Genomic DNA, 26,159 nt, shown 5'->3' with positions numbered 1-26,159 from the left:
TGGCAGAGGACAGCATTCAACTTTGTTGGGAACAATGGACAGAAGGGGGAGATATGCCTCCCTGCCCCCACTGATTTGCAATATTGTGGGAACAGATACTGAAAAAGCACTGTCGCGTCTTGTAAAGAGACTAGAAGAAATCCTCATGACTGGAGACAGAGGAAGTTATCTACTGTCAGTTGATAGCGGTTTCCTGGGGACAAACAGTGAAAGGATAGGCTATTTACTATGTAAACAACAATCAAAGCAACCATTGAAACCATGATCACTGACAGCACACATCAGAGACTACAAATAGAAGTGCAAATGGAACGAGAGACTGTGGGCCTCATTACAAATTTGCTGACATTTCATCAGTAAATCTGCCGAAATACCACCAGACGGATTTACTGTTATTGCGATTGGTCCGGCTGAAATTACCGCTGGATCACAAGTGGTGGTGTTAGTGCCCACTTATGGAGTCCAATAAATTAGGCGATTTTGACGATTTTTGGCAGTAATGGCATCTCACTGCCAAACCTGTAATTAGGCAGTCTGTTAATGCGGCACCGCATTACTGCCAATTTTTTACGCCCCGCCGACCTTGAAAATGAGGCCGACAGTCTGTTGTGAACTCCAAACACAGATAGTTCAAATCAGCATATTGGGATATTAAGATAAGTCTGCAATCTTAAATTATTGTTTGAATTATATTGTTTTTCTATAGCATTGATTAGCATTTATTGAATGTCTTCAGATATATGCAGATTTTTATATATATATATATATATGTATATATATATATATCCAAAAGAGGGAGGAAAGGCGAGCCGCACTCCCACAGTTGCAAAAACTCCAGAGCACGGACAAAGGCCAGGGAAACACCGTTTTACAAATACGGATTTAATTTAATGTTTCGACACGAACAAAAGAATTGTACAAAAAAGAATCAGTACAAAAATCAGTACAAAAAGCAACCACACAGAGACACACAGAGGCAGGACGCCATGGTGCACGACCTGTAGAACAACGCGTTTCGCGCTATAATTAGCGCTTGATCACGTAAAGGAAGGGGAGGGATAGACTGGTAGAAATACAGACATGACTGCAGTCCTGTTTCTTTGTCGGTTAACTCGTGGGGCCATGGCTAAGGTAGATAGTGCTGGCGGCCATGATAGAGTAGGGTAAAATGCATGAAAAGAAAAAGAAACCAGGAGAAGATCCTGAGTCAGTATAAACAAATGGATCAAGTCAGCAATTAAATACATAGTGTACAAAGAATGCTGCATATATGTACTACTGCGGTATATAGAAGACGAGGTTGTAACCAAGTCAATGACAGTACCAAAATTGCCAATATTATGAACATGTAAACGCAGTCATAACGAAAAAACAAATATGCAGTAAATTATAGCTGACAATTCCTGAATGTCAATAGTACATGCACACAAGAATGTAATACCCATCTAAACAGTCGCTGCATATAAAAGCGCTAATCCAATAGTAAAGTGCTGGACATAATGCCGCGGAGGTTGAACACGGTAACATTGGGGATGTTCGCAGCCTCAACCAAATAATGCAACTTAAAGGTATAAATGTTGCATACGGGCTGTGTATACGGACAGGAACACACAGAGCTAAAGTGCGTAGTGCATATATGAGGACGGGCTGATTATCGTAAGGGGGATTATAGTATTGGCCCCCTATTTTGCAGGGTCTAATACGTCCTTAATTAAACAATGCTAAGATCTACATGAACAATAGCACAGGGTTAAAAGAAATGAACAACTAAAACCGCAGTTTTGATAGTAGAGCCAGGGCACACCTCATCATAAAGAAATGCTATTTACACCTATACATGTCATCAACAAGTCTAGCACAACTCCTAATAAAATCAATGGTAATTGCTCTCATGATCTGATCAGGGCACGAGTAAGAGTTGCTCATAAAATATACAAAATATTGGCTAATAAAATGTAGAATAAGCAGCACAACAACAAAGTGTCAATGTGGCCTCATGATGGCATGGCCGTATTAAAGTGCAAATGCATACACGGCTAGGGCTTTGAAAGATTATTAAAGTGCAGGTGCATCAGCAGCTACGAAATATCAAAGTGGCCTCATGATGGCATGGCCGTATTAAAGTGCAAGTGCATAAGCAGCAAATGCTATTAAGCAATTAATAAAGTGCAAGTGCATAAACAGCTGCCACATTTAACAATTGAAGTGCACACATAGCACTATAGAGCCCATAATCACAAATCATTACACAGATGGTAAAAATACAGCAAAGAATAATAAGTCCAACCTCCAGAATGAGGCAAAGCAGGACAGTACACTGAAGCCACAGCAATAGAAGGACCCCGAATTAACACTGGTTTATAGAGAAACCGAAATATATAAGCCTCCCCACAGATTGTAAAGTAGACAGCCAAAATATGGACAATAGAGAATTTAAATTAAATTAAGTAAAAACTAAAGTAATAATCTCCAGAGCTAGAGAAAAAAAAAGGAAAGAACAAACATCCAAAAACAGCAAGACAACGTCCAAAATGGACATAGGAATCAAAGAACGAGATAAACCGGAAGAGCAGAGCAGCACCGGAGTGGCAAGGAAGGCATGTATAAAGAAACAGACTAGGTGCCCAAGAATGTATATAATTCCTCGTCAACAATGTGGCCCTTAGGATACTTAGTATTGAGGTCTAGAATAAATCTAGTTTCAAGTTGTCTTAATTTTAACACACGGTCTCCACATATATATATATATATATATATATATATATATATATATATATATATATATTACATGGCCACGGTAGTGGCCATGTAGTTATGGTTAAGTTGCTGTTTCCATAGGAAGAGCACTTTTTGGGTGGCTTATAACTTCGCTCCCCCTGGACGAATCCACACCAAACTTTGCAGAAGAAGTATATGCCCCACTCTGAACTTTTTTGCAAAGTTTGGTGAGGTTTGGTCTGGGGGGGCAAAGTTATAGTGGGGGTCCCAAAACATTTTTTTCCCATAGACTGAATGGGAAAAAATCTTTGCTCGCACCTACAGCTCAAACCGCTGGACGGATTTTCTGTTTAGACCAGGAGCAGCGGCTTGGTCCCGAAAGCGTGCTTTTGCAAATTTGGTGAAAATCCATCCAGTAGTTTTTTTTTAAATGACCAAAAAGTAGGTCAGAAAAAATGTGTGATATCTGTGTTCGCTTCGCGGACACACTTCCCTGTTCGCTCCGCGGACAGGACAGTGATTGGACGTGCCCTCACATTGGCTGCGGTGAAGCGTGCAGTGCGTCTTTTTTCAGAGACGCCCGCCATCTTTGTTTATCAGAGTGGGATCTGCTGCCTGCACAGTGTAGATGTGGGCTGCGTCGGCCACGAAAAGGCGGTGAGGCACAGGGTTTCGTGTCTCTCTCTTGTTCCACCCACCCCCGCTCATGTCCCATGTCTCCCTCCTTCCCCTCCACCCCCCACTCATGCCCCATGTCTCCCTACTGTCTCCCGCACCCCCCGCTCATGCCCCGTGTCTCTCTCCCCTTCCCCCCACCCCCCGCTCATGCCCCTTGTCTCTCCCCCCTTCCCTCCCACCCCCCGCTCATGCCCCGTGTGTCTCTCCCTTTCCCCCACCCCCCGCTCATGCCCCGTGTGTCTCTCCCCTTTGCCCCCACCCCCCGCTCATGCCCCGTGTCTCCCTCCTTTCCCCCCACCCCCTGCTCATGCCCTGTGTGTCTCTCCCTTTCCCTCCCAACCCCCGCTCATGCCCCATGTGTCTCTCCCCTTCCCCCCACCCCCCGCTCATGCCCGTGTGTCTCTCCCCTTGTCTCCCACCCCCCGCTCATGCCCCATGTCTCTCTCCCCTTTCCCCTCCACCCCCCGCTCATGCCCCGTGTCTCTCTCCCCTTCCCCCCACTCCCCGCTCATGCCCCGTGTGTCTCTTCCCTTCCCCCCCACTTCCCGCTCATGCCCTGTGTCTCCCTCCTTTCCCCCACCCCCGCTCATGCCCCGTGTTTCTTTCCCCTTCCCCCATCCCCCGTCATGCCCCTTGTGTCTCTCCCCTTCCCCCCACCCCCCACTCATGCCCCGTGTCTCCCTACTGTTCCCCCCACCCCCGCTCATGCCCCGTGTCTCTCTCCACTTCCCCCCCACCCCTGCTTATGCCCCGTGTCCCCCTCCTTAACACCCACACCCCGCTCATGCCCCGTGTCCCCCTCCTTCCCCCCACCCCCTGCTCATGCCCCGTGTCCCCCTCCTTTCCCCCCCACCCCCGCTCATGCGCCGTGTCTCCCCTGTTCCCCCCCACCCCCCACTCATGACCTGTCTCCCCTGTTACCCCCCACCCTCCGCTCATGCCCCGTGTTTCCCTTGTGTTACCCCCCACCCCCAGCTCATGCCCCGAGTCTCCCTTGTGTTACCCCCCTGCTCATGCACCGTGTCTCCCTTGTGTTACCCCCCACTCCCCGCTCATGCCCCGTGGCTCCCTCGTGTTACCCCCACCCCCCGCTCATGCCCCGTGTCTCCCTCGTGTTACACCCCACCCCCGCTCATGCCCCTGTCTCCCTTGTGTTACTCCCCCACCCCCCGCTCATGCCCTGTCTCCCCTGTTACCCCCCGCTCATGCCCCGTGTCTCCCTTGTGTTACCCCCACCCCCCGCTAATGCCCTGTGTCTCCCCTGTTCCCCCAACCCCCCGCTCATGCCCCGTGTCTCCCTCCTTTCCCCCCACCCCTCGCTCATGCCCTGTGTCTCCCTTGTGTTAACCCCCACCCCCCCGCTCATGCCCCGTGTCTCCCCTGTTCCCCCCACCCCCCGCTCATGCCCCGTGTCTCCCCTGTTCCCCCCCACCCCCTGCTCATGCCCGGTGCTGTGTCTCCCCTGTTCCCCCCCACCCCCTGCTCATGCCCCGTGTCTCCTGTTGCCCCCCCACCCTCCGGTCATGTCCCGTGTCTCCCTCCTGTACCCCCACCCCCGCTCATGCCCCGTATTTCCCTTGTGTTCCCCGCACCCCCCGCTCATGCCCCGTGTTACACCCCCACCCCCCGCTCATGCCCTGTGTCTCCCTCATGTTACCCCCACCCCCTCTCATGCCCCTTGTCTCCCTTGTGTTCCCCCCACACCCCGCTCATGCCCCGTGTCTCCAGTTGCACCCAACCCCCGCTCATGCCCTGTGTCTCCCTCGTGTTCCCCCCACCCCCGCTCGTGCCCTGTGTCTCCCCTGTTCCCCCCACCCCCGCTCATGCCTCGTGTTTCCCTCGTGTTACCCCCCACCCCCTCCCGCTAATGCCCCGTGTCCCCCTCGTGTTCTCCCCACTTCCCGCTCATGCCCCGTGTCTCTCTCCTTTCCCCCCACCCCCTGCTCATGCCCCGTGTCTCTCTCCTTTCCACCCACCCCCCGCTCATGCCCCGTGTGTGTGCCCTGTTCCCCCACTCCCGCTCATGCCCCGTGTGCGCCCTGTTCCCCCCACCCTCGCTCATGCCCCGTGTGCACCCTGTTCCCCCACCCCTGCTCATGCCCCATGTGCCCTGTTCCCCCCACCCCGCTCATGCCCCGTGTCTCTCTCCTATTCCCCCCACCCCCCGCTCATGCCCCGTGTCTCTCTCCTATTCCCCCCACCCCCTGCTCATGCCCGGTGCCGTGTCTCCCCTGTTCCCCCTCCACCCCCCGCTCATGCCCCGTGTTTCCCTCCTGTACCCCCCACCCCCCGCTCATGCCCCGTGTCCCCTGTTGCCCCCCACCCTCCGGTCATGTCCCATGTCTCCCTCCTGTACCCCCACCCCCCGCTCATGCCCCGTGTTTCCCTCATGTTCCCTGCACCCCCCGCTCATGCCCCGTGTTACACCCCCAGCCCCTGCTCATGCCCCGTGTCTCCCTCGTGTTACCCCCACCCCCTCGTGTTACCCCCCACCCCCGCTCATGCCCCGTGCCTCCCTTGTGTTCCCCCCACACCCTGCTCATGCCCCGTGTCTCCTGTTGCCCCACCCCCCGCTCATGCCCCGTGTCTCCCTTGTGTTCCCCCCACCCCCACTCATGCCTCGTGTTTCCCTCGCGTTACCCCCCGACCCCCTCCCGCTCATGCCCCGTGTCCCCCTCGTGTTCCCCCTTACCTCCCGCTCATGCCCCGTGTCTCTCTCCTTTCCTCCCACCCCCCGCTCATGCCCCGTGTCTCTCTCCTTTACCCCCACCCCCGCTCATGCCCCGTGTTTGCGCCCTGTTCCCCCACCCCAGCTCATGCCCCATGTGCGCTCTGTTCCCCCACCCCCGCTCATGCCCCGTGTGCACCCTGTTCCCCCCACCCCCACTCATGCCCTGTGTGCGCCCTGTTCCCCCAACCCCCGCTCATGCCCCGTGTGTGTCCTGTTCTCCAACCCCCACTCATGCCTCGTGTGACCTGTTGCCCCCACCCCCCGCTCATGCCCCGTGTGTCTCCTGTTGCCCCCACCCCCCGCTCATGCCCCGTGTCTCGCTCATGTTCCCCCCACCCCCACTCATGCCCTGTGTCTCCCTCGTGTATCCCCTCACCCCCGCTCATGCCCCGTGTGTCTCCCTCGTGTTCCCTCCACCTCCCGCTCATGCCCCGTGTTTCCCTCGTGTTACCCCCCACCCCCTGCTCATGCCCCGTGTTCCCCCCACCCCCCGCTCATGCCCCGTGTCTCCCTCGTGTTCCTCCCACCCCCCGCTCATGCCCCTTGTCTCTCTCCTTTCCCCCTCACCCCACTCATGCCCCATGTGCGCCCTGTTCCCCCACCCCCGCTCATGCCCCATGTGCGCCCTGTTCCCCCCACCCCCGCTCATGCCCTGTGTGCGCCCTGTTCCCCCATCCCCGCTCATGCCCCGTGTGCCCTGTTCCCCCCACCTCCGCTCATGCCCCGTGTCTCCCTCGTGTTCCCCCCACCCCCCGCTCATGCCCCGTGACTCCCTGGTGTACCCCCTCACCCCCCGCTCATGCCCCGTGTCTCCCTCGTGTACCCCCTCACCTCCCCGCTCATGCCCCGTGTGTCTCCTGTTGCCCCCACCCCCCGCTCATGCCCCGTGTGTCTCCTGTTGCCCCCACCCCCCGCTCATGCCCCATGTCTCCCTCGTGTTCCCCCCACTCATGCCCTGTGTCTCCCTCGTGTACCCCCTCACTCCCCGCTCATGCACCGTGTGTCTCCCTCGTGTTCCCCCACCCCCCGCTCATGCCCCGTGTTTCCCTCGTGTTACCCCCCACCGCCCTGCTCATGCCCCGTGTCTCCCTTGTGTTCCTCCCACACCTCCCCGCTCATGCCCTGTGTCTCCCTTGTGTTCCCCCACCCCCAGCTCATGCCCCTTGTCTTTTCATTTTCCCCCCACCCCCGCTCATGCCCTGTGTGTGCCCTATTCCCCCCACCCCCACTCATGCCCCGTATGTGCCCTGTTCCCCCCACCCCCACTCATGCCCCGTGTGTGCCCTGTTCCCCCACCCCACACTCATGCCCTGTGTGCGCCCAGTTTCCCCCACCCCCCGCTCATGCCCCGTGTCTCCCCTGTTCCCCAACCCCCTGCTCATGCTCCGTGTCTCCCTCGTGTTCCTCCCCACCCCCGCTCATGCCCCGTGTCTCCCCTGTTCCCCCCACCCCCGCTCATGCTCCGTGTTTCCTTCCTTTTCCCCCCCACCCCCTGCTCATGCTCCGTTTGTGCCCTGTTCCCTCTCACCCTCCGCTCATGCCCATGTGTCTCCCCTGTTCCCCCCCACACCCCGCTCATGCCCTGTTGTGTTCTCTTTATACACCCTGCCTTCCCTTTCCATGGTGGCCATCTTGGTAAAAGATTTTCTTTCCTACACCGGGACGCCGCAGGCGTCCCGGTGTAGGATGGAAAATCTTTTTTTTTAACACCCGGGGTTCCCACTTTGAGGACCTAAGATGCTAGTGGTCTTCATCTATTGAAAAGGATGTTATGGTGACGTTGCACTAATAAAAACCTATAAAATTCAGTTAAAAAAAATGTGTTACAGGGACGTTATGGTTAAGTTGCACTAATAAAAACCTATGAAATTCAATGAAAAAACTTTGTTAAAGGGACGTTATGGTTAAGTTGTGCTACTAAAAACCTATGAAATTCAGTGAAAAAACTTTAAAGGGACGTTATGGTAAAGTTGCGCTACTAAAAACCTATGAAATTCAGTGAAAAAACGTTGTCAAAGGGACGTTATGGTTCCAAGTAAAACCGAAAAACCCTTGAAATTCGCCAGTTATGGTAAACAAAGCAACCATATCTCGCGCCACCACTGTGCACTGCTAAGACTAACACCCAGGACATCAAAGATGACATCACAAATGTCATTGATGACATCACTGATGACATCACATGTCTGGCTCACTCTTTTTTCTTTTGCTGACATTTCTAGGCCACATGGTTTTCTTCAGTAACAGTCAGAAACTAAACATTTTATTTTATTTGTAGACGTATCCTTCAAGTAGGTTCTTACAGTAATTCCCTTAGAGTCCAGTCACATCATATGAAACATATACATACGGGAAGACACAAGCTTGAAAGACAGCAATCCTTTTTGTGCATAAAGATAATCAATAGATTTATGAGCACTTTCTGACAGTTCTGCCGTTTTTTTATGGCTGTACTTTCCCTGTATATGCTCATATTTGTATACATTGTACTCACACTACTTTCCTTAGGGTCCAGTCACATCATGTGATACATATACAAAGGATAAATAGCAGCTTTGAAACAGAGCAATTATTTATTTGCATGAAAATAATCAGTTAAATTATGAATTGTTTCTGCTACTACTTGTGCTTTTTTGCTAACTTCACTTTCCCTGTATATACCCATATTGGTATGTGTTCTTGTGTCTTTGTGTTTTGTCTATAGTAATGCAATTATGTAATACATGTGTTTTTTTAGCTACTTATTCCATATTTCACAGTACACAAAAATCTATTAAGAAAACAATTATCATTTCATTATTCAACATATTAACATTACGAATATTATACCTTCATCATGTACGCTGCACACAATGTTATGTTTCTGCATTAGTAGCTTAGTATACTAGATAGAACCCCATAATAGAATGCTATTTATATCAATGCATCGTTCAATTCACTAATTAGGGTATGATATTTATTGCAATGATCCTTGACCCTTGTTTCGCAACATTATAATAAGAATCCCTTGTACACATATTTCATGAAAAGTACATACACATGTGATGTCATCAGCAATGTCATCAATTACATTTGTGATGTCATCTTTGATGTCCTGGGTGTTAGTCTTAGCAGTGCACTGTGGTGGCGCGAGTTATGGTTGCTTAGCTTACTATAACTGGCGAATTTCAAGGGTTTTTCGGTTTTACTTGGAACCATAACGTCCCGTTGACAAAGTTTTTTCACTGAATTTCATAGGTTTTTAGTAGCGCAACTTAACCATAACGTCCCTTTAACAAAGTTTTTTCACTGAATATATATATATATATATATATATATATATATATATATATATATATATATATATATATATACCAACAAAAAACATTGTTAAAAGGATGTTATGGTTAAGTTGTGCTACTAAAACAAAACTATAAAATTCAGTGGAAAAACATTGCTACAGGGACGTTATGGTTACAGGTAAAACTGAAAAACCCCGGAAATTCGCCAGTTATGGTAAGGTACGCAACCATAACTTGCGCTACCACTGTGCACTGCAAGGACTAACACCCATGACCTCAAAGATGACATCACAAATGTCATTGATGACATCACTGATGCCATCACTTGTCTGGCTCGCTCTTTTTTTTGTTCACTGACATCTGTAGGGCAGGTGCTTTTTATTCACTGGCAGGCAGGAAGTGAACATTTAAAAGGTCCTATATTTGTAGACCTTCTCTTCTCATATGTCCTTACACTCTTTTCTTAAGGGTTAAGTCACATCATGTGATACATGTACATAGAGGAAGAAGCAGGCCTGAAACACAGCATTCATTTCTGTGCATGAAGATAATCAGTTAGGTTATGAACGCTTTCTGGTTATACAGCTGCTTTTTTGCTTACTTTACTTTTCCGGTATGTGGGCATATTTGTGTGTGTTGTGCTCTCTTTATGGTTTGTGTGTAGTAGTACAAATATGTAGTAAGTGAGGGGGTATTAGGTACTTATTACATGTTTCACAGTACACAAAACTCTGAAAATAAAGCATTCAGCATTGTACTTTGTAACATGGCAAAAATGTGAATATTGGACCTCTATGGTGCATGCTGCAGACAATGCCTACGTTTCTGAGGTGGTTGCTATACTGGAAAGAAGTCTGTAGTTCAAGGGTGTTTATAGCAATGGATTGTATGTTGATTTATGTATCTCATGATAGTTCTCCCAATGACCTCTGATAGTTTGTGGCAACATTATATTAACAATCCCTTGTGGAGGCTTGTTATTCAAACTAAAGGCACATGTGATGGCATCAGCAATGTCATCAATGACATTTATAATGTCATCATTGAAGTCATGGGTGTTAGTCCTTGCATTGCACAGTGGTAGCGCAAGTTGTGGTTGCGTACCTTACCATAACTGGCGAATTGCTGCTTTTTTCGTTTTTACCTGTAACCATAACGTCCCTGTATGAACATTTTCCCATTGAATTTCATAGGTTTTTTAGTACTGCAACTTAACCATAAAGTCCCTTTAACAATGTTTTTGTTGGTTTATTTGATAGGTTTTTAGTAGGGCAGTGGATCCTGAAAGTTCCTTCAGTATAGATTTTTCTACGGCCTTCTAATGCAGGGTCACAAATTCATTACTGCCGTGAGCGTGCTCAAGCCCTAGGCTCTTCAGTGCATGGCCTACGGCCTTTGGCTATGCACCCAATAGTCTAGGCCTTGAACACACCCACTGCAACGTAATGCCACCATGCATGTCACCATGTCAACAAATAAAACAATCCACATACACACCACTGCCACCAACACTCCTACCCAACCTGTGCACAGCCATGGAGCTATGCAGCAAAAAAGTGGAACACTCTCTCCTGCACCCCTATGCACTTTCATTCACATACTAGGGCCGTACCCACTTCCATTCACAAAGTATTCTGTCACTGCCAACCTACCCACATACTGTTCGCAACATTGGCCCTACTCCAACCAATCTACACACACCACACTATGGAACCACTACCCTCTACCAAATGCAGAGTCAGACATACATTGCTGTGGTGGGTGAGCTGAAGGCCTAGGCTCTTGACTGCATGCCCTAAAGCCTATGGCCTTGGGTCATGCACCCAATAGTCTAACCCTTCAACAGACCCACCGCAACTTCAAGCACCCATGCATGCCACCATGTGCCCAACTACCGCTAGCCATCCGCACAGTACAGCCACCCAGGCTCCCACCCAAGGTATGTCATGTGCAAATCAATCCCCTTCTAAAAATCACCTGCCACCACTCACCACGGAAAGAGGTTGGCGCAAACAGGTTGTGGCACAAGCTATCAGGCCGTCATGACAGCTGCCTCCAATCACCACACAAAGTTGTCACGTGTCTAGGTACCCGCGATTTGGAGCAATACTCACAAATACTGCAGCCACTCCTCCGTCTTCTTCCTCCTATTCACATTTCTCACATGAACCACTTCTCACTCCTCCACCCTTTCCCTCCCTTCTTGCTGCCAACACATGGCATACGGTATTTTTTCCATTCGAGCTGTAGCCGTGCGCAAAGTCTTTGCCCATTCAGTCTATGGAAAAAAAGGTTTGTTTGGAACCCCCCACTATAACTTTCCCCCCCCAGCACGAAATCTCACCCAACTTGGCGGAAAAATTCAGAGCAGGCCATATACTTTTTTTGCAAAGTTTGGTGAGGATTCCTCCATGGGGAGTGAAGTTATAAGCCGCTGAAAAAGTGGTCTTCCTCTAAGTTTAGCAACTTAACCATAACTACACGGCCGTTACCATGGGTGTGTAATATATAAATATAGTTACATACTGGTGTGTTTTAATGGTGTTGCTATTAACTGTTGATGTATTACTTCTGAAATCTGTATACATTGTTTAAAAAAAAAGCAAATCAGCAATGCTCACACCATTCCAGTGTGAGCAGTAACATAACGACATGTTTATTCTAGCTTACTTGACTTGATACCATCACTGCAAGGCCACCTTAGAGGGCTACGGGTACCCCCACCCTTAAATTTGATCATTGAAGAATTTAGAAGACCAAAGACTTTTTTCTATAGTAAGAACACACCTCGCAGACTTCTTGGAAGGGGGGTAGAGGGATGGAGTTGGATAGAGGGAGCCAAGACTCCAAAGGGGTAGATTGGCTGGCTACGGGTCTGAATGTCTGACTGGAGATATGAGTGCATAGGTGATTGCAAATGGCTTAATTACTGGCTGGCTGCAGTGGTGGCTGAATAAAGCATGACTGACTGAATATCAAGGGGAGGGGGTTACTGGTCAATTTAGCAAATGGCAGGCTGACTGAATACATGACCAACTGGATGCCTAAACGAATGACTGCTTGGGTGAAGGGCTCAGTGCCTGAGAGAATGGGAGGCTTAGTGACACAAGGACTGAACAGTAAAACTAAATGCAACACGGCATGAAACAGTCTTGCATAGTGGACTTGAATCTCTGTAGAACTGAGAAACGTTCCAAATTGCCATTGGATGATCTGTGCATGACTTTAGTTCCCAGGGTGAGTTTGGTACCAAACTTACTTCCCCTCGCTGTGCAAGAAAATCTGTGAGCTGTGTGTGCGTGCCCGAGTCAGGTGATTAGACGACATGCCGGGAGACAGTCCAGTGTGGGAACCCACCTCATCAACCCATGCAATTAAATGCATCTACAAGTCAGACAAAGCCATCCCTGAATGCAGAAAAGGCACCGGCCTCCTCTACGGAAGGCCCCTCAATGGCACTGTCTCCTGGCCCTCAGGGGGGTATGGGGGTGGGGGTTCCTGGAGATTCCCTAGTCACTTTAACATTCCCGCTGGGATTCAAAGTGGCATAAGTTGGGGGGGGGGGTCTCCTTGGTATGTGTGCTGCCACGCTGGGTGGGCAGCATACGAGCGTAGGGTCTAGGTGATTTTCTAGTCGCCTTGGCTTGCCTACTACTACATGTGGCAGCATGGGATCTTGGAGCTTCCCCAGTCTGGTCAGCGTGGTCTATCTGCTGCCACATGCAACAGCATGGGTGTTTAGGGTGCTGATACATTCAACTTGCTTTAGCATGCCTGCTACCGCACATGCTGGCAAGCCGAAGAGTGGTCTTGGGGCTTCCATGGTCATCTTCGCGTGCCAACAACAATGCATGGACTTGTGGGGGTTCTTGGAGCTCCCAGTCCCTTTGGCATGCCTGAGATAATATGTGACTCCATAGGGGTGTGAGTCCCTATATTTCCCAAGCCACCTTAGCATGCATATTACCACATGTGGCAGCATGGTGGTGTCGGGTCATGCAGCGCTCCTAGTGACCTTGGCAAGCCTGCTGCAACGACTGCTGGCATGGGTGTCTTGGATCTTCCTGGTCACATTGGCATGTTTACCATTGCATGTGGCAGCATGAGGCTGTGGCATCCCCAGGCATCTCTAGTCACCTTGCAAAGCCTGCTACCATAGATAGGGGCATGGTGCCGTGGGGTGCCGAGGCCTTTTTCATCATCTTGGCCTTCCTGCAACAATACCTGGCAGCATGGGTGTCTTCATGCTTCGCTACCCTAGACATGTTGGCATGTCTACTTCAACATGTGACAGCATGGCACATATGGTCCTGAGGCTTCGCAACATACCTTGGCATTCCTGCTACCACAAGTGGTGGCATGGTAGTGCAGGGTTCTGGGGCTGCACCAGCCACCTTGGCACTCCTGCTACTACATCTGGCAGTGTGTGTGGGTGGGGGGAGGAGTCTTTGAGTGTCACCTTGCCATGGCTGCTCCCACATCAAAACATCACTGTATTATTGCATGCATCCATTCCCACCAGTCACATCTATCTATCTATCTATCTATCTATCTATCTATCTATCTATCTATCTATCTGTCTATCTATATATCTATCTTTCTATATATCTATCTATCTTTCCATCATCAATCCAATTCCCTCCATCCGACCTATCCAGGAATCTGGTGTCCTCATGCACTATCACTTCATCCATCCATCTTCATTTCTCCACCCATTCATCCTCATCCATCGAACCAACCATCCTTTCATCTATCTACCGTCCATTCTTCCGCCCTCCTATCGAACCATACATCCATTGATCCACCCACCCATGCCTATCCATCCTCAAACACTCTTCTACATCCTTTAATGCAGTGGCCGTCCACCATCAACCCACTAATTCACATGACAGCCACCCACTCATCAGCCCTCGTTCATCAACCTGCTCATCCATAAATGTGCCCACCCGTATGTATCCCTTACATCTACCCATTTCCACAGCCTTTCTACAGCCATCCACGAACCCATCCATCCATCCAACAACATGCCCACGCTCCCACTCATCGCCCCATCCATCCAACAGCTCACATACCCATCCATTCATCCAACTTTCCCCATCATCCGCTGCTCCTGTCACCCATCGCCTTTCATCTCCATCCATGCACTCATCCAACCCGTGTCAGTCACCCATTCACCCTCCACAACCCCATCCAATCCCCCCCTCCATCCATCCAGTCGCCAGCAGAGCCCCGAGAGGTGACAGTCTGCCAGGCTGCTTATCTCGAGGCGGCCAATCAGGGCCGCGAATGCAGCCGGCGCCCCCACCCCGCTTCTCCCAGAAGCAGAGAAGTCGGGAGCTCGGGATGGGCAGCGAGGGGTAGGGCTGTGGGAAGTTGATGCCAGGAGCTTGGTGACTAGAAGCCTCTGTATGGAGCGAGCGATGCCGAACTGGAGCTGCGCACCACAAGGTATCTGTTTCTCTGCTTCTGTTTCGAGCTGTGTGGTGAGCGCTACTCCAGTCCAGGCGCCTAGTGCCAACCGCCCAGCAGCGCTTCTGGCCGGGAGCCGTGCAGGTAAGGGCTACCCCCGCCCACGCTGTGCAGGCGGGGTGCTGGAAGGTCCGGGTGGCAGGCGGGGCGGGCGTCCTCGCCGCTCCGATTATTGGAGTAGCTCCGAAAAAAAGATGCAGGAGCGCATTCCGGGGCACGCGGACCCCGAGGGGGTGACAGGCAGGAAATGTCGCTTCTGGGTCAGGGCAGAGACGCAGGAAAGCCCCCGATATAAAGCGAATGTGTGCCGCTGGAATCGGACAATGGACCCGGGCAGGTGTCCAGGGCGGAGGCAGGCGGGAGCGGTACCCAGAGACACTTCTCGGAAGAGGAGCTGCCCAAACTCTCTCGAAGCCTATCCATGACCCGCGGGGGAAGGAGGGCGAGGAAAGGGAACAAAGTGGGTAAAAGGCGCGAAGTGGATGAAGGGGTGCAGGAGGGAAAGAGACAAGAAGCGGGTGAGACAAGCTACGCAGGGGGCGCAGAGGAAGTACGCGTGGGATATGGGGAGAGCAGCAGATGCCAGGGGTGAATTAGGGCAGGGGCTCTGTTATGTTAACCAGTATTAATAGTATTCTCTTTATTTGTAAAGCGCAACATTCATGATTTCCATGACTTCTTGGCGCTGATGTGACAGAGGCGACGGGTTCTTTTGCTAGGGGTAACATGCCCGAAGGGGAGATTTCTGGACGGAGGGGGCAGTGGGTTTGGGGGGGTGCTGTGCCAGACCCTCGACACACTTATGTTCTTTGAAATCTGGGGATGCGCCCCTGTGTTGGCCGAAGCCGAAGGATGTGGGGTGGGGGGGGCGGTTAAAAAGGTATACGATGACTGGGTTTGGGGTTTGGCGCTTTGGCTCGGGGGTGAGCAGGCTTCCAGCCCTTGAGCAAGACGGGGATGGGAGGAAAGAGACCTCCAAGAAACTCAAATAACAGAGAAGGGAAAGGGTGGGTCAGGGTAATGGGGAGAAGTGGGTGCGAGAGTTAAGTTAGGGTTAAGTTCGCAGGAGAATTTCAAAATGAGGGAGCACAGTGCCAGCCTCTCAATGCACATGTCGGACGCAACTTAGTCGCCCTCAATGTTGAGACCGACCCCTGGCAATTTAAAGCACCCTTGGGTGCAAACGAGCTGCACAGCAGGGCAGGAAACAGGGGCTCGGAGGGGAGGGAGAGAGACAGTGCGAGAGAGGGTGGAGGGGCGAGACAGCGGAAGGGGGTGCATGGAGCGAGTAGGGATGGAGGGAGAGAGGGTGGCAGAGTGAGAGTGGCACTAGATAAGATGGAGGAAGAGAGGGACCGGGAGAAAAGAGGAAGGCACCGACCCTATATTTCCAACACAAAGTCGCAGGAACAGATTGAGCTGTTTCAATCCCCCGTCTTGACTACTGAAGCGCTCTGCGGGCGGCCAAGGCGCTATCCCGCGAGCTGTAAGATACAGCTCAACAGGGGCCCGGGAGCAGATGGGGGAGGGGGGGAGAACAGGCTGGGGGTGAAAAGAAGGAGAGGGGGAGCTGAGAGGGGAGAGACATATTGCACGTGGGCGGAGGGAAAAGGAGAGAACGCGAAGGAAGGGCGAGGGAAAGAGAAGTTGGACCCGAGAGAGGGGATTGGTGAAAGGGTGACAGAGTAAGGATGGCTGAGAGAGGGATATGGAACGAGAGAAGACAGAGGGATGAAGAGAAGGGGCTGGAGGCGATGCGACGGAGCAAAGGGACAAAGGGGGGCAGCCAGAAAGAGGGGAGAGCAGGACGCAAGGTGAAGAGAGCTAGCAAAGTAAAGAGACGGGGGAAGGGAAGGAGAAAAAGAGAGGCAAGGGCGAGAAAATACGGAGCGTGACTGAAAGAGAAGGGACCAGGGGGGAGACTGAGAGGGGAAAGGTGAGAGAAGCAGGAAGGGGACCACGGAGTGAGGGGGCGGGGGGCAGAGAAAGACAGGCTAAGGGCATTCACAGGGCACTGCGTGTTTCTACTTTGCTGCATGTGTCTCGGTGCCCTGTCGCCCCCAGTGAAACCTCCCCTTGTAGTGTGTAGGATCTTTCACCCGAGAGGACTGAGCAGTTTGGGTCGATCCGAGGTCTGCCAGGTGGCCTATGAAATGCTGGATTCATCAGCTGTGCACATTGATAATGGCTAGAAACATGTACCTCCGACTAAATGCCCAGCAGATACCCTAGCTGCAGTGTACTAAGCTTATCCAGTAACGGTCCTATGAAGAGTGATGTGATTTACTGTGGCAGTGAAAGTGCAGGTGGCCAAGGGTGGCAAAGGGGGCGCTGAACAGCTGCGATGGGCATCGCGCTCAACCTTTTCAGTCGCTATGGTCGGGTGAAACCAGAAACATGGGGGTTTGATGGACGAGAGCCCATGCCTCCATTGAAATCTATGGACTGGTTTTGGGCTTGGAGTGTTTCTGTGAATTGACCCCCAGGTCAGGCGACACCCGCCTAAAGCGTTTGAGTTAAAGGGTATGCAATGGCAACAAATGATACAGGCCGTTTCAATGCGCCCGGGCTCCACAACAGGGAAATGCAGAAAAGGACTCACCGAAGAGGGCGACAGCCGAAGAGAAGGGGAGGGAGAAAACATGCTAGGGGGAGAGTGTGAGCTGGGGATAGAGCTGGGGCAGATGGGGGAAGGGGCATGCCAGAGGGGGGAATGAACAAAACATGGGACGGAGAGGGGTCTGAGGTAGATGAGAGACCCAGAGTGCCAGAGGGAAGGAAGAGGCATGCAGAGGAGGTGTACACAGACCTCGAGGGAGGGGGCGAAGAGAGAAAAGAAAACCAACCGCGAGAAAGCAAACGCAAATACAAAAGATCGCCTAAAGGGCACTGCCGCAGAAAGAAAAGGGGGCAAGCCACGAAAAGAGAAAGGGGAAACGACAGGATCCCAGGATGAAAAGGGGACATGGAAAAAAACAGTGCAGAGCGGATGATAGGAGGAGAGCGGGGTGCTGGACAGGATTCGTCTTAACCGAGCGCCACTCCGTGGAGGCCAGGGACCCACACGTTCAAATGCCTGTGGCTCACCCATAAGTAACGTGGGCCAAGCACAATACTTTGCTCCATAAAGAGTGGGTAATGGATGTATTATACAAGAGTTATGCATTGAAGTGATGTGAAACGCTAGGCCAAATCCAATGAACTGGCTACCAATAGCAAAATCATCCAAGATACAGATATCCTCCAGCTTTGTTTAAAAAAAGAGAAAGCAACACAAATCAAAAGGTTTCAAACATAGTCACATTATAACAGATACCCACAACTGTATCACTTCTACCCTCTCGAGAAGGGACATAAACAACAGCCTTTGGAATTTGTAAGGGCCCACGAAAGGGCTTCCACGAGACTACTTTCTCCAGACTGCAGGTTTCCTGCTGCAGAGGTACCCTGGGTGGGGTTGTGCTGTGTTTTATGGGTGATGAGGATCTCTTCCTGTGCCGATGAAGAACAAAAAGCACATTAGATTCTTAGCTAATGGAAATAAAAGCCCTTCAGCGCCTGCCATTTTACTTTCCCACAACTCCGGCTTGAGCGAACTTAATGTTCTGCTCCCTCTTGGCACTGGGTGGAAGGTTCTAAGCACTTAGGCCGCTAGGTGCTAGAGCCTTGCTCCCACACTCACCCAGTGCCAGCAACACATATGGAGCCCATGTGCAACTCCTGCTTTCTTCTGGGCCCACCGCTTCCTACCATGGCTCACCTGTGCGAGGAGCACTTTCTTTCATCTCCCAAAACTGACCTCTTTGAGAGACAATTTAGCCCAGAGACGGCGTCGGGGCCTTTCACATTTTTCAGTTGAAAGGGACCACGGGCATCAGGGAAGCCCACCAGCAACTGCCTCCATGTTTCCAGTCAGCAGTTTTAAAAAAACGGCAATAAATCCCTTTCTATATTGCTTTCTTTCTGGGGCTTTAAATGTACGCTTTGCAGAGCTCGCCTTACAAGCTGCGTTTGCTGGAGCCCTTCCGGCTGTCGTTACGTAAGCGAATGGTTCCCTAGAGAGGAATGGGCACGGTTGCCAGAAGCCCATAAAACCCATGGGCAGCTGTGGGTTGAGCCACGGGGACATGGTGACATATCTTGACACTGGCTACTCATAACTTTTTGCACGGCCTTGCTGCCTCTGAGTCTCACTACAGTACTCGATCTCGGGACCTCAGTGTGGATTAAAGCCAGTCATGCGAGTCCTGGGGGAGGAGGGAGACACTATCCCTTTTCTCAGGGGAGAGTGGAGGTGGGGAGGAGGGCGTGGGCTGTGCCAAAGCTGCTCCCAATCAATAATGCATGCTTCTGCGCCGGGCCTCGGCGCGGGGATTAGCAGATGGGATGCTCGTGCCACGGGGTTCTCCGGGCAGAAAGTAATGACACGGGGTCGGAGGCTAGAGGTCGGGAACCTACACGTCACATCAGCTCCTGTGATGGGCTTTGTAAAACATATTAATGTCCGCATTCGCGTTTGCCAAAGCTGTGTCCACGCATCATGGGCCCCCACCTAACAATTGCCCCTGACCTCAGCTGAGGGCAAGAAGCGAGTGACCTTAGCTGCTGAACTAACCCGGCACTACGAGCGAAAGAACCGGGGCCTGCTTCCGGGTGCATCTACGCCCGCTTCCGGTCTTCTCGGTCAGGCACCCAGCAGCAGCACAGGGGCCCATAACAGCTAAAATAACGATTGAAAAAAGAGGGGGGGCAGCTATGCAGAGATTTTAGGGGGCCAAAATCCGAGAATGCCACCAGCACTTTTCAGATACCCGTTAAAACACCCCTCTTTTCCAGGCTGCCAGGCTGTGCCTCGCGCCCGAGCCCCCCCGCGCCGCACCCAAGAGCCACCTGCCTTTTGGCGCCACTAATGTGGCCCAGCACGGGCAGACTTTGCCACCCACCAGCTGACTCATCCGCGCTGGCAGAGTGTGAGGGGGCGGCAGTCACTCACAATGACGGCTGTTTTGCGAGGGAGAAAAAATGTTCGCTCGCGTAGCAGAGAAAGAGGAAATGTGAACAGAGCCCGATTTCCATATGTTTTGAGCGTTTTGGATTTCGCTTCGGCTAAAGCATTTTTGTCTCAAGGCATTGGTGAAGGGGCTCTCTTGTTGCGATCTAAATTTGCCAATCGCGCTTCCATTTGCCAGTGACAGGTAGCTACAAACATATCGCTCCACCTTCCTGGTGTACACTGCTCATAAATGCACACATAGCATGGCAGATTACATTACAAATGACATCATTAACGACACCAGGCAGACTGCCCTCAGCGGCTTGGTCAAATGGTACGGCCCGCACCCATGCACGCATACATGCCTGCGTCAATTCCCTGTATCCATACCTACGCACATGCCTGCATCCAGGCTGCTTCCATGCCTGCACCCATTCCCAAATCCATGCCTACATTAATGTCCTGTGTCCATGCCTACACACATGCCCGCACCCATGCCTGCATCCATGCCTTAACCCATGCCGGCATCCATGCCTGCATCCATGCCTGCTCCCATGCCCGCTACCCATGCCTACATCCATGCCTTCACCCATGCCTGCACCCATGCCTGTACCCATGCCTGCACCGATGCCCGCACCCATGCCTGCACCCATGCCCGCACCCATGCCTGCACCCATGCCTGCATCCATGCCTGCATCCATGCCTGAACTCATGCCCGCACCCATGCCTGCACCTATGCCTGCATCCATGCTTGCACCCATGTCCGCACCCATGCCTGCATCCATGCCTTCACCCATGCCTGCATCCATGCCTGAACCCATGCCTGCACCCATGCTTGGATCCATGCCCGCAGCCATTCCTGTGTGCAGAATCCCTGCCATCAGTGCCAAAAAGGGATGAACTGTGATCAAGCCCTTTGGGCACAACACACAGAGCAAGGCTGCAACCATGCTGCCAGTGCAATATCCTTAGCCCTCCCTCCTAAAGTCACACACTGTGGCCCCTGTGAACAGGGCAATGTCGGGGCAATGTACTTTGTGCTTGAACCCTACCTGCATGAGATATGTCCTATCCCATACCCTGCAGCAGGGGTCTGCAACCTCTGGCTCTCCAGAGGTGTCTGACTACATTCCCATTCCCATTAGCCCTGTCCATCATGGTCAATGGCGAGAGATAGGGGGGCCAGATTGTCAAAATAAAAAAAACACGATGGCCACAAACATATAAACAGGTCTAACCCATATCTCAATGGAATAGACCAGGAATTTGTTCAGAGGGTGGTTATGTGCTGTGAACAATTGCGGGTTCTCCAGAATGGTACCGCAGTGGCTACTTTCTTGGCTGCATGTCTTCGATTAGACACCTGTAAGGCACTAGGGACCATAGGCGCGATGATATCGTGTCATTCCAAATGGCAGGTAGGCTGTACGAACATCTCTTTCTTGGTCAATCCCTACTTGGTTAAATCAAGGCTAAAAAATGTGCTAACCCCTTTCAGTTATGATCAAAACTTGATGTATCGTTACACCAAAAGTCACAGTGGCTCATATTGCGACTATAGACCTGCCCGCTTGCCCAAACCGTCATACGTGGACGCCTTTCCAAATAGCGCCATATGTACTACTAAAGTTTAACATCAGTGAAGCGCTAGCACCCAAAGGTGCATAACATGGCATTGCTAGATCAGAGCGCTAGTGTGGCTTATGCGGCCGCACACTAGGCTTGGAAGCCCTGGTTCATCTGCTAATGGACCGTGAGAGCCTGGTGCTGATTAGGCAAAGCTCTATCCACTCCTCTAATAATGCCCATCATTGCACTGGCAAGCTGTGGCTCTGGTCTAATTGCATTGATGGTAATGATCATAACCTGATCTTTTACATCGCAACATTTGATTGGAAATGTGTCGAAATTCAGAAACGTTTATGTTGCTTTTAGCTCAGAGATATTTGTTATATCACAAGATTTATTTGATCCATTTTTAAGTTGTTTATGATGAACTCTCTGGCTTTTATCATTTGTTATAATTTGCCGGAACATATGCTACTGTTTTGTATTGTAGTAATGTGATTTTATGTCTGTATTTTGTTGTATATACAAAGCCATGTGGCTATTTGTATATTAATAAACGAAACTAAGCTAAACTGCTAAACAGATGTATTTGCTTTATACATAGTATGCTAAATTGTCAGAGTTCACTCTCCCTTTCTCCAATACTGGGACAGGGCTTTTCATTTTTTTTAAAAACCTCTCAGGACAGTGGGACAGGGGCACAATGGTGTGTAGGGCCTGCCCTGCCCCTTTTCCCGTGCACAATTATCCCTGCCTACTTTGCCGATGGGTCATGGTCTGCAGCCATGTTCATTGCACGCTCTGCACAGTGCAAAGGAAATATCCTGTAACCATGCTGCATGCTCAGTCCTCTTGCATTCACGAATGGCAATTGTGATATTCTCAGTGATGTCATTGATGATGTCATGGATGATGTCATGTTAGCATGCACTAGAGGGGCATGCTGCTGGGAGGCTGAAGAATGATCACATAGCTAATCGTACCTGGTGAGTATAAGGGCTGGATTCATGGAATTATTTGCACGGTTCAAAGTGGCTTTGCAGTGATGAAAAGTGACAGAAACCCTGCAGAGTCAGTGCAAAGTTAATTTTGTACTGCAAAAATACGTTTGCACAGTTCCATGCATCAGGGTTTGTGTCAGAAGTGCAAAGTCACTTTTCAGCAGTGCAAAGTCACTTTGAACCGTGCAAAAATGTCCATGAATCGGGCCCTACGTGTATTTTATGTTTCTATTAATTTCCTTAATTCCCCTTCAACGGATTTTTAGGGCATTTGATAGCATAGGATAGTTTGGAAGCTGCGGCTCCTGTAACCATGGAAATGCCTGCAGCTGACTGGAACATCAGCTGGGGCTATGGTTAATTGGAACAGCGTCAGTGTTTGTGCCATGACTTGCGCCATCTTCAGAAGCCCATGCCAGTGCGGTTGCTTTGTGGCGCAACCAAGAGAGCTTGACGGTCTCTTCGGATGTTTGCCTGGAGCATGTGCTGGGAGTGAATGTGTGAGCTAGGAAGTGAGTGGGAGCACGTATGTGGCACACACTGTGAGGGCTGGGTTGTTCGAGACAGACTACATTGTAGAGACCCATGAGTTGGAAGGTAATGGCGCAACCTGGCACAGGGTCTCAGAAGCTGCATGAAGCGCAACCCTGCATGTGTGATGAAGCTGTGTGCATGCGCATTCTAATCCCAGGAGTGCAATTCTACCATTTGAGAGTGTGCATGCTGGTTTGGGCACCACAGAGAGTGGCAATACTAAGAAAAGTGCATGCTCTTCATACGAAGTGCAGGCACCCTGGAGGAAGACTGGGCGCCATAACAGCATATCGTTGGGGCGTGGCATAGCTTTGTATTTGGAGATTAAGGGAAAGGATTTGGCACTGTGAGTTGCATGCCCACTCTAGGATCAGGGAAACCATACTAAAATGAATTAATTGAAATTAGCACCCTGTGGGTGGAGGGTGGGCAACCTCCGTGCCAATGAGGAGTCTGGGAACGGGGGCATTACCAGACGGTAATCCTGCTACTCCGCGCCTCCTCATGGCTTGAGGCTGCCATCTTCCCTGCCGGGGAACAAGGTAAATGCTCCCCTCACTCCTCCCCTACCCTCCTAATCCACAAATTTCCCTACCTCACCCCTCACTTACCTTTTACTTTTGGATCCTTTTCGGGAGCAGATGTGCTGGGAACACTTCTGTCCTACGCGAGTCCGCTCACGATCTGTGACACGCCACCATCAAAAGGAAGAAGGGACTACATGTAGTCCCTAATCCCGTTCCGTGGCCATTTTGTTTGTTTACTTTTTTACTATTTTTTTAATTGCTACTATGGAAAGGGAGATAGGACTACACATAGTCCCTTATCCCATTCCATGGCGGACATTTTGTCTGTTTACTTTTTAACATTTTTTTCAATGGCCACCATGGAACGGGAGAACAGACTTCGTTTCCCCTTCCTTAGCGGCCATTTTTCTTTCTTTTTTCTTTTTGCAGTTGCAAAATGCCAGAGCTTTTCTCAACTGAAAAATATTGCTTTTAGTACCAAAGTCTTACGGGCCAGGGTACTAATAGCAATAAGCTCCTTGCAAAGGGGGAATTACCACTTCAGGTAAAGCCACAGGGCCTGCGTAAGGCCCTTGCTTTTACTCAGACCTGTAACAATTGGCCCCGGGCATTACCTGAAGCGGTAATGCCCCACCTCTCGTGGCTTATTGCCTATTTAATACATATTTTATAAAACACCCAATACCAGAGACCAGTCTCTAAGCACAGGACCGGAATTCCAACTTCTGTTGCTCTGCATTATCTTGCTTGCAAGAAAGACGTGTTCCCCTGAGGTATGCTACCAACCCAGAAAAGGAGGGACTGAGCAAAATCTAAAGAACCTTACAAAAACGCTGAGCCGTCTTGCCCACTGTGACCTTCTACTAAGACATGTTACTGGGTCTTTCTTAAAGCGGATATATGGTATCTTAAAGTACTTATTTGTATCTAACTTTATTGACCATCAAGATTACTATACCTCTGCCTGATTCCCCACCTATCCTCTCAAGGCCCACAATTCAAGGGCATCTTTAAGGGGTACTTGCTAGTTTTCTATCAGTGAATAGTTTCCAACGAGCAAAGGTAAACGGGTCTTGAGGCGGGTCTGTGTCCATTGAAGCATGTGCTTGATCTGGGTGAATCTAATATAGATTAGCAGGATAGCATATGTGCAAGGGTACTAGTATGCTGTGCCACCACCAATGCTAATTTGCAACATATATATACATACATGCTTGCAATGCACGGAGTTCCATGGAATTAATAGCGGCGCAGGAAGCCCTACTAATCCCATTAACTGCTTCTTGTGAGTTCAGGGAAATGGACTCTGAGTATGCTTGAGATTAACTGATGATGAGACTACGGCTCAAAGTGTGGACTCGCAGCCCAAGCTGCACAAGTTGCCAAAGAGGCAGAGATTTACAATGTGTTATGCAATGGTATGGTGTTTAAAAAGGTCGCTGCCCCCACAAGTAGCCTCCTGGCACTCTGCTACCGGTCTGCAATCACCAATGAGGTGATCCCATGGTGCCAGGCTCAGTGGTCAAATGATTCGCGAAAAGCCAACTCTTCGGCTTTTAGTTCTATACGTCCAGAACTGTGAGATTGCTCTAAGATTGACCAGAATTGCAAACATTGTAAAATAGGGCAGTCGCCTTTACCATGAAAAATGGTACCCCCAAAACCTAAGCTCGGTAGCAATTTAGTTTCAGTACATGAAACTCATATTATAGTCTGCACTTCTTCAGGGCTTAATATGCTTTGAGTATACCAAAGCGAATGATGGTCGGGTATCTTAATAATAAGAAAATAAGGTTCTATTTATGTTTTGTAGTTGGCCTCATGAGCCTGAAAAAAAGAAGACTAGCAAGTTACATATATAGCAAACACCCGAAACAATCATTAAATGAGGATATAGATCACATCAATGTTCTCATAAAAGGCCAAAGTATGATAGTGCATTGCCAGTAAGCACGGCATGGTTTGCATGCTATGTCTAGATCTTATATATATATAATAACTATCTTAGAATGTCTGGGCACTGGGAACCGAGCTTGTGCTCAGCCATCTTTTCCCAGAGGCCCAGCTGAAATTTTGATGGCGGGGCTGATTCCACAGCTTTTTTAATTCTCATATCCAAATACTAAGGCTGTCTTCATCTTATTCTTAAACCTTTCATCAGGGTGACTAGCGTCCCAGAGTTTGAAAATGTGCACCCTCTGTCGTCTGATGTTATAACTTCCCAATTTTCCCTATTTCAGCAATGTAACGCAGTAAAGTCTGATATGTCCTATTGTGCTTTCAGCTTTTATCCTCTTTCAAATGATCTACTGCGCACCCAGCCTCTGATCCTAGCTTCCTCAACTATTTTATCATGCTTGTCCTTCAATGTTCTAGCTCTGTACATTCCAGTAGATAATTATGTCATTTTTTTATCCACCCAACAATGTCCGCATGCTCACAAATCATGTTTGGCTATCTTACATAGCTGCTGGTTCAATTCAGTATGACCCAATATAAGGCTATCTGAATCCGTCTATGTGGTTCAATGTTACAAACACTTTACTATTAGGGTGAGTGTTGTGAAAAATAAAATTAAATGAGCACTAGGCCAAGTGTACATTATGTACTAAGTGATGCATGCTTACAATAATTTTAATCCATACATGTTTTTCAAAT

The 26,159-nt window shown here is 50.1% G+C and overlaps 1 protein-coding gene across 2 annotated transcripts in view; it reads left to right on the top strand.

Annotated features, from left to right (window-relative positions):
- Positions 1 to 14,509: 14,509 nt before the first annotated feature.
- LZTS1 (leucine zipper tumor suppressor 1) overlaps positions 14,510 to 26,159 on the top strand; it is a 277,681-nt gene continuing 266,031 nt past the window's right edge. Inside the window, exon 1 of one of the 2 annotated variants that reach the window (XM_069617716.1) lies at positions 14,510 to 14,856. The gene's annotated coding sequence lies outside the window, so the exon portion shown is untranslated. The other variant, XM_069617717.1, reaches the window with a different exon arrangement.

This window comes from Ambystoma mexicanum, chromosome 10 (assembly GCF_040938575.1).
Source record: "Ambystoma mexicanum isolate Mex_15411 chromosome 10, UKY_AmexF1_1, whole genome shotgun sequence".
NCBI lineage: Eukaryota > Metazoa > Chordata > Amphibia > Caudata > Ambystomatidae > Ambystoma > Ambystoma mexicanum.
The sequence above is the reverse complement of the archived record's forward strand: the minus strand, read 5'-3'. Positions and strand labels throughout refer to the sequence as shown.